Source organism: Schistocerca serialis, chromosome 5, assembly GCF_023864345.2.
Source record: "Schistocerca serialis cubense isolate TAMUIC-IGC-003099 chromosome 5, iqSchSeri2.2, whole genome shotgun sequence".
In the NCBI taxonomy this organism is placed as follows: Eukaryota; Metazoa; Arthropoda; class Insecta; order Orthoptera; family Acrididae; genus Schistocerca; species Schistocerca serialis.
In genome coordinates, this window is record NC_064642.1 from 82,558,304 (window position 1) to 82,579,157 (window position 20,854).

Below are 20,854 nucleotides of genomic sequence, written 5' to 3' on the forward strand. Positions count from 1 at the left end.
TAGTCATACCCTTTCTGCACAACACCCCAGACGCCATTTTTCAGCAAGGCAATGCACGAACACATGTTGGTGAAGGAACACGTGCCTTCTCGGTGTCACAGGATGTCAGCCTTTTGCCTGGCCCGCCAGATCACCAGACTTGTCGCAAATCGAAAGTGTGTGGTATATGGTGAAACGACGGATTCAGCGTTGCTGCCCAGTGCCAATAGCCACAGCTGAAACTTCCTGGTAGATTAAAACTGTGTGCCCGACCGAGACTCGAATTCGGGACCTTTGCCTTTCGCGGGCAAGTGCTCTACCAACTGAGCTACCCAAGCACGACTCTCACCCGGTACTCACAGCTTTACTTCTGCCAGTACCTCGTCTCCTACCTTCCAAACTTTACAGAAGCTCTCCTGCAGCTCCGCTGCAGAGTGAAAATCTCATTCTAGCCACAGCTGAAGTTTGGAAGTAGGTGAATGCAGCATGGATGCCTACTCCACAAGACACCATTTGCGCCTTATACGCGTCGATGCCATCACGCATGCAACAAGTTATCATGGCCATGGAGGACCCTGTGCCTACTAGTCAACAGGACAGAAGGTAAGCCGAGGTGACTGAAATGCTGATCATTTCTGCACAACTTTCTAATGCACATAATTTGTGAATATGAGCGTACTATCTTTAGTCGTTAAAAGTGTTCTGATTTTTTTTTCTGAACATGAGTGAATGGAAAGGTCGCGCGCAGAATCGCGGTTTGGGTCAGTGGGAGGGGAGATGTCTTGGTGTTCGGTTCCTGTTTGAGCAAGGAGTAGGGGGTGAATTTGGTTCAGCCCGGACCAGCGGCCCTTTCTGTAGCCATCCGAATATCTGTCTTACTGTAGTTATGTCACAGTACATTAAGCAAGCTTTATACGACGAACCCGATATGGCACCCATTCAAATTGTGCGATTAATTCCTTTTGCAAAAGATCCTAAAAGGGATGAAATTAATGCTTAGTTAATGTTACTGTGTATATTTGCACCGTTCAGATTTAACGTGTAAAAACACCCTCGATGGGATTTTTGGTGCAAAAACATTCACCTTTAAGTAACTGTGGACTGGTACGCAGGTGTATAGGACGTTGGATTAAGGTATGTTTTAACCGTCTGAAAAAACCTTGCTTCGTTTGAACTTTATGAGAGGAAAAAATTCGTTTTTCTTGATTTTTTTCTAAGTTTGTTATTTCAACAATTTAAAATTGTACGGATATTTTCAAATTTTGCACGATAAATCGATAACGCGAAAACGAATTTTTTGTGCCAGTAATCTTCATCCACTGTCGAGATACGATGGTTTAAAGTCGATCTAAATGTAACACGTAAAATTTGTTCCTACGTGCGCAGAAACCGTTTAAAGTGAAACAATTACATGAAAAATGCATTCTTAAGATGATATTGAAAAGTTGCTTTCATAAATCTAGGTTCATTCGGATTTTACGTACAAAAACACGTTTTTTTTAAGTATTTATTTATTTTTTTTTCACTTGAGCCACTTCTATGGCTTACACTTGTGCGAATAGGCTGAAATTTTGTAAGAAAATAGACAAATATATGTAGTTACTGGTCGTGCTGTTGTTTTGTGAAAGCTTAATTCGTTGCCACGAAGAAGCGGTCTAAAGTTGCACATAAAATGCACGTAGAATCCGGTTTTATGCGAATCGCTCCTGCTGAGCCGGTGTAACGTGATACATATGATAATAAAATATATAGTCTTGCGGTAATTTACCAAGCGTTTGCAACAGTTTTTCATCGTTCCGATTTTACATCTTACAAATTACGAGTTTCCACATTAAACTGTGTTTCGTAAGAACACGTTGGATTTTGAGGACTGCATTTGGATACAATAAGAAAACCGATTAGTACGTTGGGTCATCGTTTCATTGTTTATACGTAAAAAATTATTCACGGGTGACTTAAAATCTAAGAACAATGTTTGGCGGTGCAAAACACTGCATGCACCAAATCAGAATTACGCTCAGCCCTGTACAAAATGGTATATTCTTTGACAGAGCATTTAAAGCTTTATCGATGACCACTCAGAAAATTAAGCTAACCCGAAAATTACTATAAAACATTAAAATTGCTACACCAGGAAGAAATGCAAATGATAAATGGGTATTCGTTGGACAAATATATTATATTAGAACTGACATGTGATTACATTTTCATGCAATTTGGGTGCATAGATCCTGAGAAATCAATACCCAGAACAGCCACCTCTGGCCGTAATAACGACCTTGATACGCCTGGGCATTATGTAAAATAGAGCTTGGATGGCGTGTACAAGTACAGCTGCCCATGCAGCTTCAACACGATACCACACTTCATCAAGACTAGTGACTGGGATATTGTGACGAACCAGTTGCTCGGCCGCCATTGACCAGACGTTTTCAATTGTTGAGAGATCTGGAGAATGTGCTGGCCAGGCCAGCAGTCAAACATTTTCTGTATCCAGAAAGGCCCGTACAGGACCTGCAACATGCGGTCGTGCGTTATCCTGCCGAACTGTGCCAAAAGTCTAGAAGATGCAAACTCCATAGGAAACAATATATAATATCATATAGCTGAAGACTATACACGCTATAGCCAAAAAAATTTTTCTCGGAGATAAAATAGAGTGGGTTTATTCGTTTGGGGGAGGGGGAAAGGGGGGAGGGACGCTAAAACAATTTTTTTCATTTCCTGGAAGAGGAAGCGGTTGACTTTTCCCCAAGGGAATCATTCCCCCTCCAGACCCACCCCTAAGTTACATGTACGATGAGGGGTGTAACCAAAATAGACACAAGTTTATATGCTTTTAGAAAGTGGAATGCATGTTACATGACAAAGGTACCAACAATAACAAGTAGAAAAAGGCGAACAAGAAGTTTCGATATAAATGCCTGTGAAGCGTCCAGGTAAGTCTTAAAGGAAGTTCCCTTCTTTTACATCCCTAACTTTACCCAGGACATATTAGCATTTTTTGTGCTATGATAGGAGCATTTTCCATTTTGATGGACGTATAATCGCTTTGTATTTGTCAACAAAATACAAACTGACAACATCTATATATTTCTGCAGATTCTAAATATATTGAAGGTCATATGAATTATGTACCTGTTACACAGTATTCGAAATGCGCATGTGTGAACTGTTATCTACCAAGCAAGGCTACTGGGTACGCTTCTCTAGTCACAGAGACTTCTGTACAAGGGGTACTATTCATTGCATGTATTTAAGTTTTTTAATATTTTGGCTCATAAAAAATTCCTTTTCAAAAACACAGCAGTACTACTACACATGTGGTGTATAATACGCTTTGACTTCAGTCTCGGTAGTAAATAAAAGTTTACAAAAGCGGTGTTACACGAATCATTTCAATGGAAAACTTTTACTCTGATCTCATAAATAAAGCTTGCTGCCGGAGGAGTGTGATTTCTGTACCAGTAAATGTTTTGCTTTACATTTAATTTATGAAAAATGATCCAGAGTTATGGATTCTGTTCCACAGCTTTGATTTTTTTCCTCTTAAAACTGATATTTTCTGATCTAATACTAGTTGACAATTTCCGCTGCTGTTGATGATGGTTCTAAACAATGTATTTAGAGTCACTTGCTTTATTAAAATGTATTTGTGTTCCATGTTCAAAAGGGACTGCAAAATCAGTCGCTGTGGCTGTTAGTAAATGATAGCAGCACGAAAATCTATTTACCTGTCCACAAAAGATATTTACTGACGAATTTTAGGTACATTTTATGTTGCTGAGGATGCGGGATCAATTTGAAGCTAATGTTCCACCTTAGCAGCAGATGATGTGGTTGAGATAACTTCTTTAATAGAGAAACCTAGGTATACTGTAGCGGTCAATATGTGAGCAGAATCCGCTCAATACATCCTTCCTAATTGGGCATCCTATGCCACTATTAACAACACCAATTCCCGTACCTTCAACCCCGCTGCAGGAGTACCCGAATCCTTCGTCCTCTTTCCTCTCTTTTATATCCTCTTAGCTCTGCCGATAAGCGCAAGCCACCTCCCCTCGTTCACACCCTGCAGTATGCTAACTGTACCGATTTCTTCGTCCTCTACTATACACTCCAGAAATCACAACGATCCATCAGAATTCACCTTAACCGGTTAACTCCTGGTCTAACGGCTTCTCACAATAAACGCTTCATAAACTAAGGCAATAATTACAGTATGGACCAAGCAAATATTCCGTCTCCATTACTTTTACTGTACATTTATAACTGTACTTTCCATTTAAGTTATACACTAAAATACTTCGGACTGAAGCTCGAGCGGCAACTAAGATGGAAACCTTTGCTACTAATCAGACAACAGAAGCGCACAATACGAGTGTACTACAATGACAAAAAATACCAGTTAGCCGACCTTCTAATTACATCCCTCCACTATCCTCCACCTATAAAACCTTGTTCCCATCCCCTCAAAAATGTTCAAATGTGTGTGAAATCTTATGAGACTTAACTGCTAAGGTCATCAGTCCCTAAGCTTACACACTACTTAACCTAAATTATCCTAAGGACAAACACACACACCCATGTCCGAGGGAGGACTCGAACCTCCGCCGGGACCAGCCGCAAAGTCCATGACTGCAGCACCGAGACCGCTCGGCTAATCCCGCGCGGCCCCATCCCATATCTGCTTGCCAAATGTTGCACGTACGTCTACTCCACCAAAGTTTCGTAAGTCATACGAAATCTTTGAAAGTGCAGATTAAATTTCTTTTATTTCCGTCTATGATTACAAAATTGATACGTCCTTAGACTAACGGTTTCGGTCAGCGACGGCAATCTTCAGATCTTCCCAGAACATGGGAAAACCAAATACAACCAATGGACTCTGTACAGTTTAAAATAATAAAATAGTCCCTAATGAAATGTATTACTGTTATACCTGTAGAAAAGATGTGCTTAAAAGATCTGCTTGAAGTATGACGAGGCGTACCTGTATGAAAACGTCTCCTAATGTAATGAAGCGATAGTGGCATCGCTACAGAGATACACACAAAATTGGCGTAGTACCCTACCGCACATTTAAAATCTAGTAAAACCTATATTAAGGTGCAATGTGGGCGAAATCATCTTGTTAACATTCATGACCTCACTAACCACAAAATGTTCGTGTCGTAAGCTCGTTAGGTGTCGCTGTGTAAGCCTACACGAATTACCTGTACAAAAAGCAGTAAAAAAGATAACACTGTAAATGTTAGATGCGGCTTTCTAGTTAACAGCGACCTAAGCTTTGATTAAAACTCGAACTGAAAGGCGCGTATGAAAAATTTGATGGCTCTAGAGTTGACTGTAATAACTGTGATCAGTATTATGTTGATCAAACTAGCCGCTCTTTTAATGTAAGGTTTAATAAACATTTCCAGCAGCATAACAGAATAGCTTTGGGATTGCATTTATTAGATATTGATAGTACTATAGGGAGTATCGAGAATAGAATGCATGTTCGCAGGGTGCAAAATAACCACGCCCTCAAATAGCTGGAAGAGCTGAAAATTTATCAAGAGGAAAAACAAGAACCAGCCAATGTGCTCAATCGGCAGAGTGATGTTGTGTTCAATGCCTGGTTTGCTTTATTTGAAAACGTTCTCCTTCAACTATCGAATTTTTTTCCTTTATTGTATTTCAATTTCCCATCGAGGCAGGCTGGCAGCAGCATATGCGCTGCTCTTCAGCTGAAAGACATATAACAAACAATGGAAGACATTTAAATAGAAAAAAGGAGAAAACATGGTGAACGTAGATATAAAAAACATCATGGAAGACAATAGACAAAAAAGGGGCGACTGTAAAATGGAGATAAAAACCGTAAAAAAGTAGCGCACACAAAAAAAACACACACTGGGATAGTTAAAAGAACACAAGGCACAGTATGACCGGTGTACAAAAGTATTGACAGATGGCGTAGCACATAACAAACACTGGCAGTAGCACTAAGTACAAGGCCAGCATACAATTAAAATCGCACCTCTCGATGCACAGGAGAAATGGCACTAAACACAACACTGACGTGGCACGCTGACAATGATCAAAATGGAGGATCTGCCAGGTGCAGGGAGATGAGGGAGACTGGGAGAAGGGAGGGAGGGGAAGAGAGGGGGGAGATGGGTCGGGGGCGCGCCGAAGAGGGCTAGGTAGGGAGGGATGTGGGAGGGAAAGAGGCAAGGATGGGGTGCCGGCTCTCAGGGGGGGGGGGGGGGAAGGAGGAAAATCCGCTCTGGGAGAAGGAGAGGAGAGAAAAAAGGGGGCCCTGGGGAGGGGGGAAACAAGGCCAGGTTATAGTTGGAAGGAAGGGTATATGTCACGGCGAAGTTCATCATCAGGGAGGGGTTCAACTATCGACCAACATTTTTTTTATTGAATTGCGATTCCCCCCCCCCCCCAAGGGGGCGGGCTGGCAGCAGCTTAGTATGCTGCACTTCAGCCTACAGACTTTGTTTTAAAAAGGTGAAGCTAATATATAAAGAAAACAGGCGATAAAGTCGTAGACTTAAAGGGTAACATGGCAGAAAAATCGTGGAACTTAAAACAGAAGAAATTGACGATTATGATGCTAATAAAATACATATGAAGCAGAAACGTAAAATAATAGACAGACAATTAAAAAACACAGCGTTAGTCTGGTTTCTCTCGCAAAGGACGTAAAATTTACACCCAGCGACAGCATGGTGTCTGTTCACAACATGGGAAAAGACGAAACAACACTGAACATTCACTGGAACACTGCACTAAAATATGACGTACCACAGCTGAGAGCAGGTGGGGGGGAACCTGGACAGATGACGGGAAAATAAAAAAGGGGGAAGGTGAGGAAAAGCGAAGGGGGGAGGGGAAAGGGAGCCAATGGAGGATGAGGACCCATAAGAGGGGCAGGGGGTGCTGGGCAGACACGACAGGGAGAGGGGAAGGCAGAGTATGGGAATACAAAAGGACTCTGGGGGGAGGGAGGGGAGGTAGGGAGAGCTTAGGCGGGGAGAAACACAGGATTGAAGGGGGGAAGAGGGAGCCCAGGGAAAGGTTGGAGGAAAGGAGGGGGGTGAGGATCAGAGTTGATAGGAGGGATAAGCGGAGGGAGAGAGGGCATCATCTGGGAGGGGGAGTTGATGGAAGCCACCTTGGGAAAGCAGATGAAGGGTGTAGATATGGAGGGTAGGGGAGACACAACAGTGAACACGTGGCAGTGGGTGGGCATGGGAGAGGAGAGGAGCAACCAGGGGGTGAGGGGGACCAAGGCTGCAGGAGGTGTAGAGTATGTGGATATGTTCGAGGAATAGGAGCAGATGGGGGAAAGGAATGAGGTCATAGAGGATCCGCGTGGGGGGCGGGAGGCGTATACGGAAGGCGAGGTGGAGTGCATGACACTGAAAGATCTGGAGGGACTTATAGAATTTACGGGGGGGGGGGGGGGGGGGCAGAAGATATCCAGGCGGGACTGGTATAACAGAGGATGGGATAGATTAAGGATTTGTAGGTGTGGAGGATGGTAGAGGGGTGGAACCCACATGTCTGACCAGAGAGGAGTTTGAGGAGTTGGAGGAGGTTGTGGGCTTTGAATTGGATGTAGCAGAGATGAGGGATCCAGGTGAGGTGACGGTCAATGGTGAGGCCAAGGTAGGTGAGGGTGGGGGTGAGGCGGACAGGACCGGCGCAGACGGTAAGGGAAAAATCCAGAAGCCGGAAGGAGCGAGTGGTACGAACTACAATGATTGCCTGATCGACTGACTTTCATGGGTATATCTAGTATTTGTGTTTACCAAGTAAAGAGCGGATTTCATATTTGTTTTGACGTTTTTAAGTTGAGCGTATTATACTGGTGTTGATTTGTCCCTTCTCATTTTTAGAATACATTTCATTATGTAATCTTATTAATTGTATGGTAGAGTGTCTTACCATTCTTTTCTTGGAACGGCGTGTCGCTGGGTGCGAGATGCCATCTGGCAATAAAGTACTTCTGCTCTCTTCTCGCCTACGCATCACTTCGGCGCTCAGCCAACAGAGGGCGCTGATTACTTACTACAGTCTGTTGTTTCATCCATTTGGCTCTTTCCCTATTTATTTTATCATATTTATTCTGTTCTACTACATCCGTATGTTGTTCTTATGTATGCCATTATATTTTTACCTAAACCGCCACAAGAGCGTTTCAGAATTACACATCGTCACTTACCATTTCCTTTTAGCCATCTAAATTTAACTTTAATAGTGTTTTTAATTGATTGCATTTTATCACTGTAAAAACTTCTACACCTGGTACGTATTCGTCTTTACCTAGTATAGAATGGGTTCCATATTTGCTTTGACTTTCTTACGTTGAGCGTATTTTTTTTTTTTTTTTTTTTTTTTTTTTTGTACAATTACAGAGCTGAAGAATGTGTGTAGGCTTACAGTAGGTACATCTAACGAGTTTACGACACAAACATTTTGTGGTTACTGTAGTGCATTTTGACAGGAACAGCATTAAGAAGATGATTGCGCCGACACTGTGACCTAGAATATAACATATTTTAAATATGTTCGATGATACTAAGCTGACCTTTTGTGTATCTTTTGACGATTCCAGTGTGGCTTCATGATGTTAGGATATGTTTTAAAACGGGTATGTCTCGTCGTATTTTAAACTCATGTTTTCCACATGTGTATTAGTAATTCTTTTCATTATGGCTTATTTTATATTTTATAATGCAAACAGTCCACTGATCGTATGTGGTTTTCCCCTGTTTTGCTGCAGATTCCGAAGATGGTCGTCCCTGACCGAAACCAGTGGTCTAAAAACAATTTTGTGATCATAGATGGAAATAAAAGAAATGTGTTGTACACTTCCTGGATTACTGTTTTGTTGTCGACTACGTCGGAGCTTGCGGTACTTAAACGTCACGCAATCCGACACATTTTCCGCATCCATTTACTTTCTCCCAAGTGGGCGATCAACCATATCATCAAATTCTCACTGCTTACAAAGACTGATCACCTCCATACATTGTACACCACCCGCAAACTAGATTCCAATAACACTAATTTTTTCCCTCTGACCACCAACACAGGAGTGTTGGCGCGCATTTACAAACACTTCTCACCGTCTTTATGCCCGTACACATACCCCATATCCTACCCCAGAGTGGGCTGCACGTACTTCCAGACAATCAGATCCGATCCGATATTAATCCGAATCCGTCTTTTTTTCTGACTGGTTTGAAGCTTGAAGCGGCCCGCCACGAATACCCTTCCTGTGCTAACCTCTTCATCTCAGAGTAGCACTTCCAACCTACGTCTTCAATTATTTGCTTGACGTATTCCAATCTCTGTCTTCCTCTACAGTTTCTGGCCTCTACAGCTCCCTCTAGTACTATGGAAGTCATTCCCTCATGTCTTAGCAGATGTCCTATCATCCTGTCCCTTCTCCTTATCAATGTTTTCCGCATATTCCTTTCTTCTCCGATTCTGCGTAGAACCTCCTCATTCCTTACCTTATGAGTCCACCTAATTTTCAACATTCGTCTATAGCACCACATCTCAAATGCTTCGATTCTCTTCTGTTCCGGTTTTCCCACAGTCCATGTTTCACTACCATACAATGCTGTACTCCAGACGTACATCCTCAGAAATTACTTCCTCAAATTAAGGCCGGTATTTGATATTAGTAGACTTCTCTTGTCCAGAAAAGCCTTTCTCGCCATAGCGAGTCTGCTTCTGATGTCCTCCTTGCTCCGTCCGTCATTGGTTATTTTACTGCCTAGGTAGCAGAATTCCTTAACTTCATTGACTTCGTGACCATCAATCCTGATGTTAAGTTTCTCGCTGTTCTCATTTCTACTACTTCTCATTACCTTCGTCTTTCTCCGATTTACTCTCAAACCATATTGTGTACTCATTAGACTGTTCAATCCGTTCAGCAGATCATTTAATTCTTCTTCACTTTCACTCAGGATGGCAATGTCATCAGCGAATCGTATCATTGATATCCTTTCACCTTGTATTTTAATTCCACTCCTGAACCTTTCTTTTGTTTCCATCATTGCTTCCTCAATGTACAGATTTAAGAGTAGGGGCGAAAGGCTACAGCCTTGTCTTACACCCTTCTTAATACGAGCACTTCGTTCTTGATCGTCCACTCTTATTATTCCCTCTTGGTTGTTGTACATATTGTATATGACCCGTCTCTCGCTATAGCTTACCCCTACTTTTTTCAGAATCTCGAACAGCTTGCACCATTTTATATTGTCGAACGCTTTTTCAGGTCGACAAATCCTATGAAAGTGTCTTGATTTTTCTTTAGCCTTGCTTCCATTATTAGCCGTAACATCAGAATTGCCTCTCTCGTCCCTTTACTTTTCCTAAAGCCAAACTGATCGTCACCTAGCGCATTCACAATTTTCTTTTCCATTCTTCAGTATATTATTCTTGTAAGCAGCTTCGATGCATGAGCTGTTAAGCTGACTGTGCGATAATTCTCGCACTTGTCAGTCCTTGCCGTCTTCGGAATTGTGTGGATGATGCTTTTCCGAAAGTCAGATGGTATATCGCCAGACTCATATATTCTACACACCAACGTGAATAGTCGTTTTATTGGCACTTCCCCCAATGACTTTCGAAATTCTGATGGAATGTTATCTATCCCTTCTGCCTTATTTGACCGTAAGTCTTCCAAAGCTCTTTTAAATTCCGATTCTAATACTGGATCCCCTATCTCTTCTAAATCGACTCCTGTTTCTTCTTCTATCACATCAGACAAATCTTCACCCTCAGAGAGGCTTTCAATGTATTCTTTCCACCTATCTGCTCTCTCCTCTGCATTTAACAGTGGAATTCCCGTTGCACTCTTAATGTTACCACCGTTGCTTTTAATGTCACCAAAGGTTGTTTTGACTTTCCTGTATGCTGAGTCTGTCCTTCCGACAATCATATCTTTTTCGATGTCTTCACATTTTCCTGTAGCCATTTCGTCTTAGCTTCCCTGCACTTCCTATTTATTTCATTCCTCAGCGACTTGTGTTTCTGTATTCCTGATTTTCCCGGAACATGTTTGTACTTCCTCCTTTCATCAATCAACTGAAGTATTTCTTCTGTTACCCATGGTTTCTTCGCAGCTACCTTCTTTGTACCTATGTTTTCCTCCCCAACTTTTGTGATGGACCTTTTTAGAGATGTTCATTCCTCTTCAGCTGTACTGCCTACTGCGCTATTCCTTATTGCTGTATCTATAGCGTTAGAGAACTTCAAACGTATCTCGTCATTCCTTAGTACTTCCGTATCCCACTTCTTTGCGTATTGATTCTTCCTGACTAATGTCTTGAACTTCAGCCTACTCTTCATCACTACTGTATTGTGATCTGAGTCTATATCTGCTCCTGGGGACGCCTTACAATCCAGTATCTGATTTCGGAATCTCTGTCTGACCATGATGTAATCTAATTGATATCTTCCCGTATCTCCCGGCCTTTTCCAAGTATACCTCCTCCTCTTGTGATTCTTGAACAGGGTATTCGCTATTACTAGCTGAAACTTGTTACAGAACTCAATTAGTCTTTCTCCTCTTTCATTTCTTGTCCCAAGCCCATATTCTCCTGTAACCATTTCTTCTACTACTTCCCCTACGACTGCATCCCAGTCGCCCATGACTCTTAGATTTTCGTCCCCCTTTACGTACTGCATTACCCTTTCAATATCCTCACACACTTTCTCTATCTGTTCATCTTCAGCTTGCGACGTCGGCATGTATACCTGAATTATCGTTGTCGGTGTTGGTCTGCTGTTGATTCGGATTAGAACAACCCGGTCACTGAACTGTTCACAGTAACACACCCTCTGCCCTAACTTCATATTCATAACGAATCCTACACCTGTTATACCATTTTCTGCTGCTGTTGATATTAACCGATACTCATCTGACCAGAAATCCTTGTCTTCCTTCCACTTCGCTTCACTGACCCCTACTATATCTAGGTTGAGGCCTTGCATTTCCCTTTTCAGATTTTCTAGTTTCCCTACCACGTTCAAGCTTCTGACATTCCATGCCCCGACTCGTAGAACGTTATCCTTTCGTTGATTATTCAATCTTTTTCTCATGGTAACCTCCCCCTTGGCAGTCCCCTCCCGGAGATCCGAATGGGGGACTATTCCGGAATCTTTTGCCAATGGAGAGATCATCACGACACTTCTTCAGTTACAGACCACATGTCCTGTAGATACACGTTATGTGTCTTTAATGCAGTGGTTTCCATTGCCTTCTGCATCCTCATGTCGTTGATCATTGCTGATTCTTCCGCCTTTAGGGGCAATTTCCCACCCCTAGGACAAGAGTACCCTGAACCTCTATCCGCTCCTCCGCCCTCTTTGACAAGGCCGTTGGCAGAATGAGGCTGACTTCTTATGCCGGAAGTCTTCGGCCGCCAATACTTACCAACTGAAATTATTCCTGACTTATTCCACTTCACATCAGGGCTGCTCTTGCTTTTGATACCACTGCTCTGCCCAGACATCAAACAGCTCCCCACCATCTATTTTTCCACTATCCACCTAAACACGTACCTTCCTTTCCATGGTTACCTTCCTAACGGACCTCTGTAATTTTTTCTACCCACATAAGTCACACCTGTAGAACATAATCTTTCCTCCCCAAATTCTTTTCTCCTTTGCAGCTCCTTCGGCTTTTAAGTACAAATGCAGCATTATTTCTTAGAAATATGTCACATTTTCTATGGTGTTTTTATAAATGTGTTTCATTTTATTTATCTTTTAGTCATATGATTTTTATTAAAAAAAGATACAGTCTTAACGTTATGTAAACGCTAACAAAATTAATCCGTTTATGGTTTTTAAAACCGACGGTAAACTTTACGCTTCTTAATAATATTTGCTTTCGTCTTTGTTATATTTTTTGAAATTACTGAGTGAAGAGCGGAATGTTTTGCTGTCGGCAGCGTCCGCCCACTCCCTTTCTCTGCCCCTCCTTCCGACATGGGGTAGGAGATTGAAATAACACTAAAGGGTAAGAAAATATCAGCAGAGAACGATGGCCCCGAATGGCGGCCAGTTGGTCATATCTCCATATAAAGAGTTCTGAACATGTAGACCAGCCTCCGGTGGCCTGCAAATTCCTTGGGCCACGTGGCGGCTTGTAGTAGCCCGAAACCTCTCGTATTGTTCCTGACACAACCCGCGATCCTCGCTAGTCGCAAATCCTGTTCACGATTCTCAGTCGCTGTCGACCAGAGTGTGCTACATCACATCCTCCACGAGCATTTTCCACGCCATAATCTTCAACAGAATTTCACGGGGGCCTCAAAACGTCCGTATTGTTCAATTTCCACCGCATTATCGAACATCACCTTCTCATATTCTGTTGTGGAAACCCATCTTATATTTTCTTTGCAGGTGATTCACTCGTGTTGAATATCAGTGACTGGTCTGCCTTGTAGATGATGAAAGGTGCAGCATGTTGTAAAGTAGAAGTAATGAATTTGCTTCAGTAATCAGGAACTGCAATGACTTAATTCCATTTCTCACGTGAAATCAAAGAGATATCGTGACCGCTGAATAAATAAACAAAAAAATGATTTATGCGAGTGAACGGTGTCTGTTCTTTCGGACACGTAAATTTAAGGAAGATGGGGAGAAAAAAAAACGTGAAGGGACTATTGACATCAGCTGCATCCGGATGTTGTGCGGCATCAGCAGCGAAGAATGTAAATGTGTGACAGATTAGGATTCGAACCCAGGAAGCTGTGTTAGCCATTGGTCCACCTGCACACAGTGTTCTTTGCCATTGTGTGGACTGCCTCGGCCGACCCACATTTCTCCCTAGTGCTACCTGCCCACAGTCCTTGTCCATGTTCTCCATGCTCGCTACTTCGAGATTCCCGCAGGAGGTCCGACGTAACTGTGCATCCGTACGGAATACGGTGGCTTCGTTGCCCATCGAGGCGAATCAATTATATGAATGCGTGATGTCCTTTCTTTTGGGCACGTCCCCGCGTTCGGATCCCAGTCCGGCGCACATTTTCACTCATCACCAATGATACTGCACAGTGTACTGATGGAGCTGATATGAATAGTCCCTTACCTTCCCTTTCTTCCCTCTCCTCCTTCAATTTACGTGAAAAATGATATCTCATGTCAATGACGTAAGTTATTCCGTTGAACATTTTCATGCTGTCCACCAGCGTACACAGGAAGTACATTATGACGAAATTTATAGTTTGTCTATCGCTTCGAGCTGAAATACCATATTCCCAAATTTGCCTGTTTTTTGTTTAATGAAATAAGTAAGAGGTAACTTTGTTCTGCTCCCTCTTTTCAACTGATTCGCACCTGAAAATATAACGAACGACGAAAATACAATGCTACTGCTGTCTCGCATAGAACGGAGCAACTGTTGCGCGAAGAACACAGGAAGGTTTGATATGTAACTGTCACTATCTCTTGCTTGAATGTCTGTTTACCTAATAAAAACCGAGCGAGGTGGCGCAGTGGTTAGCACACTGGACTCGCATTCGGGAGGACGACGGTTCAATCCCGTCTCCGGCCATCCTGATTTAGGTTTTCCGTGATTTCCCTAAATCGCTTCAGGCAAATGCCGGGATGGTTCCTTTGAAAGGGCACGGCCGATTTCCTTCCCCATCTTTCCCTCACCCAAGCTTGTGCTCCGTCTCTAATGACCTCGTCGTCGATGGGACGTTAAACACTACTCTCCTCCTCCTCCTCCTCAGTCTTTCGATTTTCTCCTTTTTTCACAGTCGGCCTAGCCAGCATAGTCACTAAAACTAAAAATCTTTATCTGTTTCTCCAATTTATTACAAGTAGACAGACAGACGATATCCAGATGATACATTCAAACCATTTGACGTTTCTCAGCATAGTTTGTAACACTTATATTGATTAGAAGTATGTTTATAGTATGTAATTGTGTACCTAAAGTTTACGAAGTGTATATTCTGTGTTGTTTAAACTACATGATCTATGGAAAGAAAATTAGAGTTTTGTAATGTATATATGGAAAAAAGCAAATGAATATGTTGAGATGGTAAATTATTATAATATAAATATGTTTAGAAAAAGAAAATGTTTGTCAAAATCTGGTTCATACTTAGGGTACTTGTACTTGCAACATGTAAACGCTGTAGGGAAGTCCCTCCGCAATGGAAGTGGCATGGCGCGATGTAAAATGTGGCTTTGGCGGTTGAACTGAGCGGCTCCTTGGTGTGAACGACACGCAGTGTGTGGCTAGCCGTAGCATGGTACACTTCGACGGTGCTAAGAGAGGCAATTGGAAGCTGCTTTACAAAGGATTTGCCTCGGATGTGGATCTGGCTATTATTTGGTATTCACGGCATAATGGAATGGCTCTAATATGTTGAAAATCCGACCCCAAGAAGAGAATTTATAGAGCATTCGTACATCAACAGCCGTGAGTACAGTTAGCCTCCATGTCGCTTGCCACCAATCTTCGCCGCTGCTTCACAAACTTCATACATTCAGTTAATTAATGTATATGGGCATGGATCAGTTAATTTGTGTGTTGTTGCGTTAATAATCACATAAAACCTAAATTCGTGTCCAGAACCATACTTCCAATCCTGATCACGAACCTACGCAGGGTCCTCATCTAAGTGCTATTAAAACCGAGTATCCTGGTTTAAATGAACAGTTCTTGTATTCATGTGTTTAAAAGTAATTTTTTGTCTAAAGTAAAAGATGTAGTAAAAGTTAAAACTAAAACCACAAAAGTTAAGTGAGATAGGCTTTTGCTAAGTAATCCTTAGTTTCTTATAAAATATAGTTTTGTAGGATAACAGTGCAAGATTGTGTAAATAAAATATTGCAAAGAATACCTGCTTTACAGGTAATTAAGTTCAAGTACATATAAATTTTTAACGAACAGATTTACGATAGTATTGTTAGAAGAAAAATTATGCACAATTTTAAAGAAGATGTGTTTTTCGTACCCATCATGAAAGGTTTCTTTTTTGAAGTTAATTAAACCCAGTTTTGTATTTTGCTGTCTTGCAAAGTAATTTATGAACTACCCCAAGTGAAGTGAATGATTAGCTTTTAGAGTTAGTCTTTACTATTGTAATAATCAAAGAGCTTTGAGTAGTGAAATGTACTATTCGTAATTTATGGGTCCCCATCATATTCTACACCTGTTAGGAATAAATCGACCTATTACCGTTACTAAGGAAAACTGCTATACGTAGACGAGCATAAACAGGGTATTTATGATTTATTCATCTTTGTGTTTTTCATGTCAGTCAAGATAGAAACCCCTCATGTCCAAATTTATCTCTGCATTTCATGCAGTGACGTTTCAGTATTTGATTAAGTGATGCTCTTGAGAGTGGTTGTCATTAGTATGAGCTTGGTGAAAATTTGCTCCCCATAATTTACTGGTGTGTATGTTATTGGTGACTGTTGCTACACACAGTACAGAGTGCACTGTGCCATTTTCACCCTGTTTGCTATTCCAAGGGGAATCTCAACAAAAGTAACGCCAATAACCAATATTCAGTTTTCCTAAATATATATATTTCCAAATTAATGTGCCTAATTGGGCTGGCGACAGTTCATTTTTTTTCTTTTTTTTATGATTTTACCACTTTTGTTAAATCCCAAAATTGGTTTTTCTGTTAATTTCATGAAATTCGAAATTATAGTCCGATACCTTTGTCCATTAGACACACGCGCGGTCAGACTTCGAAATCCTCTCAGAGGGTAACATTTGCGTGTTTCACGGTGCGTTAGTTACATATGTGGCTTTTCCCATGACAGGACGAAGGGTTCAGTTATTAGGGAAGAGTGATATACGTTAGTGTTATAAGTTCTGCACTAGGTCTGTTACTGTTCTGTCTCCTTAAATCCTTTGTAGAACTGTGGTTCGATATCGGACGTTGCTGTGCAGTACCTGTTCGACGTCGAGAAATTGCATGGGAAGGTGTGAATACTTCTCTGCACACATTAAGCCTTGTAGAAGTAGCATCAGCGTTGTTTCACACTAAAAACTGTGACAAGACCGGGAAGGTAGAAGTCTTGACGTCATTCTTTAGAACTCTGACAAAAGTTGTGCTGCTCGTTCAGCAGCTCTTAACTAGAAACGTGGTTGTATTTTGTACCAGAAAATACTAAGAATGGATATCAATTGACCTACATACGTTCCTGTCGACCAGAGCGAATGGAAAAACTTACTGTCCGAGAGCAGATAAGAATGGAAACAATGCTTACCTGTCGTCAGCTCCAAAACGTGTGATGAGAACATTTTTCTCAACCTGGTTTAATCCCTTCCCAGCAATTAACTTCTTTTAATTAATTTTGCCTTTAATTCTCTACATCTCTTGTTTTTAGGTCCCTGGATATTATATTCGTAATTCATTACAGAATAACATACACTAACCCTTAACGCAAGCCAGGACCAGACAAAGAACACGACAATTTTTAGGAAGGGGACAATAATGATTCATGTTGCATTGTGGCCAACATTCGCACAAAAACGACCCTTGTCAAAAGACAGAGGCTCATTTTGTTGGAAAAATTTTGACAAGGAATGGTTTTGTAGAACCACCCTACCTTTGAGCTACAGCAATTCAGGACAAAGTCATCTATTATTTGATTAATGCTAATGGTGAGCCTCGGAGATGGCTACTGCAATTGCGCTGAGATCATGAAAGCGAAAAAGATTGACAAGGGCTGTTTTTTGTAATGAACTCCTCAATTGTCTTTTGCGCACAAGACTGTTGCACATTTCATAATTGCTGTTTTTTTAAATTTTTTTTTTTAATTTATAAAATCCTCATAGATTTTACTGTCAACAGCCTCCGATACGAAACTGAGTACGTGCAGAAATCTATGTACCATAATACGACACTTTACCTCACAGTTATTCGTGTGAGGCGAACTAACGTCACATTACTGGTTTTATACGAGAGCAATAAATGACAGTTAAAACGGACTGCGCTCTGAAACTCTACTTTTAATGAGGCTGAGATTTTGAGCGTGTTTGACGTTGCTGAAAACTACGCTGACAGACATGAATTATGCGCAGGCAGAGGTATCGCATAGCAATTATAACACATTCCGTGTTAATTGCGTCCGTTACTGACCAGTAAAACTGCATAGCAAGCGCGCAGCGTTGACACGTCGCAGCGCATTGATTTTCCAACTAACAGGAATGAACAACAAGCTCTGATACAGCATCCACATAATTTTCTTATTATACAATTACTCTATCCATGATGACAATGCGATAGCTGTTCTAACTTTTATGAATCTGTTTATAATCGTTTCGCCATTCATTGCTATTTGCTAGCACCATAATTAGTAACTGCATTCGTAATACCTTTAGACGGCTGAATGTGCTAGGCAGTAAACGATAAAGAAGACACTCGAAATAAAACAAGTCACGGCAAATTTTGATCGAACAGGAGAGATAAGCAACGAATTCGAAAAAGGATAAAGAGGAACTAAATTTTCAGTGACAATTGTAATCTTATTAAAATACTTCTTTGCAAACGCATTTCAAGCACGATGGATTTGTGTTCTGGAGCTATGTGGGAGTGCTATAATTATGTGTGCGTTTTTGGTGATTGGTTAGGTTCTAAAACAATTTATTTAGTTGACTGTACTTGTACAAAGTCGTAAAACGTCAATATGTGCGAATTCAAGGCGGTTCTAGGTGCTTTAGTCTGGAACCGCGCGACCGCTACTGTCGCAGGTTCGAATCCTGACTCGGACATAGATGTGTGTGATGTCGTAAGGTTAGCTAGGTTTAAGTAGTTCTTAGTTATAGGGGACTGATGACCTCAGATGTTAAGCCCAGTAGTGCTGAGAGCCACTTGAACCATTTAGAATTCAAGAAGAGCCAAGACTGTGGGCTGCACAGAATGCCACAAATGGCGTTTTTCTTTCTATCCCCACGTACATGTACATCAACAGACAATGGAAAGGCATTTGGCACAGTATTTAAAGAAGTGTGATTTTAAGGAGTTAATGCAACTAAATTTTTAACTTACCAATATGGCGCATTCGTCTGTGTGTCAAAAGTCATCCGTCGAAATACAGCAATTGATCATTTCGCTAGCCGAACACCAATTTGGAGTTTCGGTAAACGCCAAGACGAATGTGCTGGGCTGTCAGGGAAGCTTTTGAACCGTGGTAAACTCTGTAGCTCGTCACATCGCCTAAATATTTAGGGATTAATACTACGGAGGGATATGGAATGGGACAAATTCGTGACGTCATTAATACGAAGACGAATATAAGTTTTAGATTTGTTCGATTTTGAGAAAATCCCTAATATCTGTAAATGAAATCGCACTCAAGACGATAATTCGACGGAGTAGTGTTCCAACTTCCGGTCTCCGTACCTATCAGGCATGACATTTAGGTAACTGGCGATCAAGGATTATTGTACAACCAATCTGCTGCCCGCATCGTACACTGAGCGTAGATTCCATAAGAATAGCGGTAAACTGTATAACATACTTATATGAACAGTTTAGTTGATCACACTCAAACATACTGTGATGAACGCTAGAGTTTGCGGTAGGATGGATCATGTACCACACTACACAGTTACCTTATCGAATAATGCTACAGTATAATATTGGTTGACGATGCTTTTCAGCAGAAATGTTTTTCATGCCCGTACATTTACGCTGGATTTATATACGACAAAAATCTGAAACGATCATAATCAACTGCAACGTATCATCTTTTTCTTCTACACCCTAATCTATGACTGGATTTCCGAGAATATGGTGACTGTAATTCCAGAAATTCTCCAGTTGTAACTAACAACAGACAGCACTGCATCATCGACACCGAATTCTTTAAAACTGCCTGGAAACTATCAATGATACACAATTCCTAACTTTTCTGAAGATGTAGGAACTGAAAAGTTTTTAGAATTAGTGCCAGATAACTATAAAGCGTATGACTTAGCTTCATAATCGTAAATCCAGAAAACTATTACCATCGCATTACCAGAGAAAGCATCTGCGGATGAATGTGAGAACTACGGAAGGTAGAAAAAGATTTTTACAATCCTTGAATACACAGGCTGAAATATAGAAACAGACGAAGATTCTAAAACGTCTACGAAACACAAATTGGAGTAAAAAAAAATCAAACATTGCAGCTTGTACGCAGAAGAAGAAAGTATCGGAAGAGGAACAAAAGTGCTATCGCAATAGATACCAATAATAAGGTTCGCAGACGGGATAGTCCTTGTGGTTGGATAGAAATATGACTTGAAAGAGTGGAAAACACAGCCTATTTAGCACAGAACCAGTAACCACCAGGTTTCTTAAAGACTAGAACTCCCACGAATAAAACAACTTCAAATGACAGATTACATAAAAGTTTGTGTGTTAAATATTTGACGTTAAGCATGTACCACTCTTATGGATCGAGATGCAAAACCTTAATTACGTGGGGTTTATTAGTTTCAGATTATTTAACCATAGATTAACTAAAAAGTCAAAAACAAAACTGATTCTTCAGAAAAGTGGTAATCCCTTTACACGTCCATATAAGATTATTTTGTCAACTACTGAATACTATGAAACCCTTTCATTCTAGGTTCGATTACAGTAAAAGTATTTTATAGCTTCAAAGTCATTAAACTGCAGCCTAACAATATTATTGTATGGAAGTATTGCGGTATCATTTTTTAATTTGCATGGTATGTATATAACAAATCACATGCGCATTTAATTACATGTGTAATAAATTAACAAGGGTTAAAGAAAAGAACAAAGTGTATTCTTGAAAACTAAAAATGTCCTTAACGTACGTGACGTAGAGATTCTGATGGTAGTAGTGGAAAGTG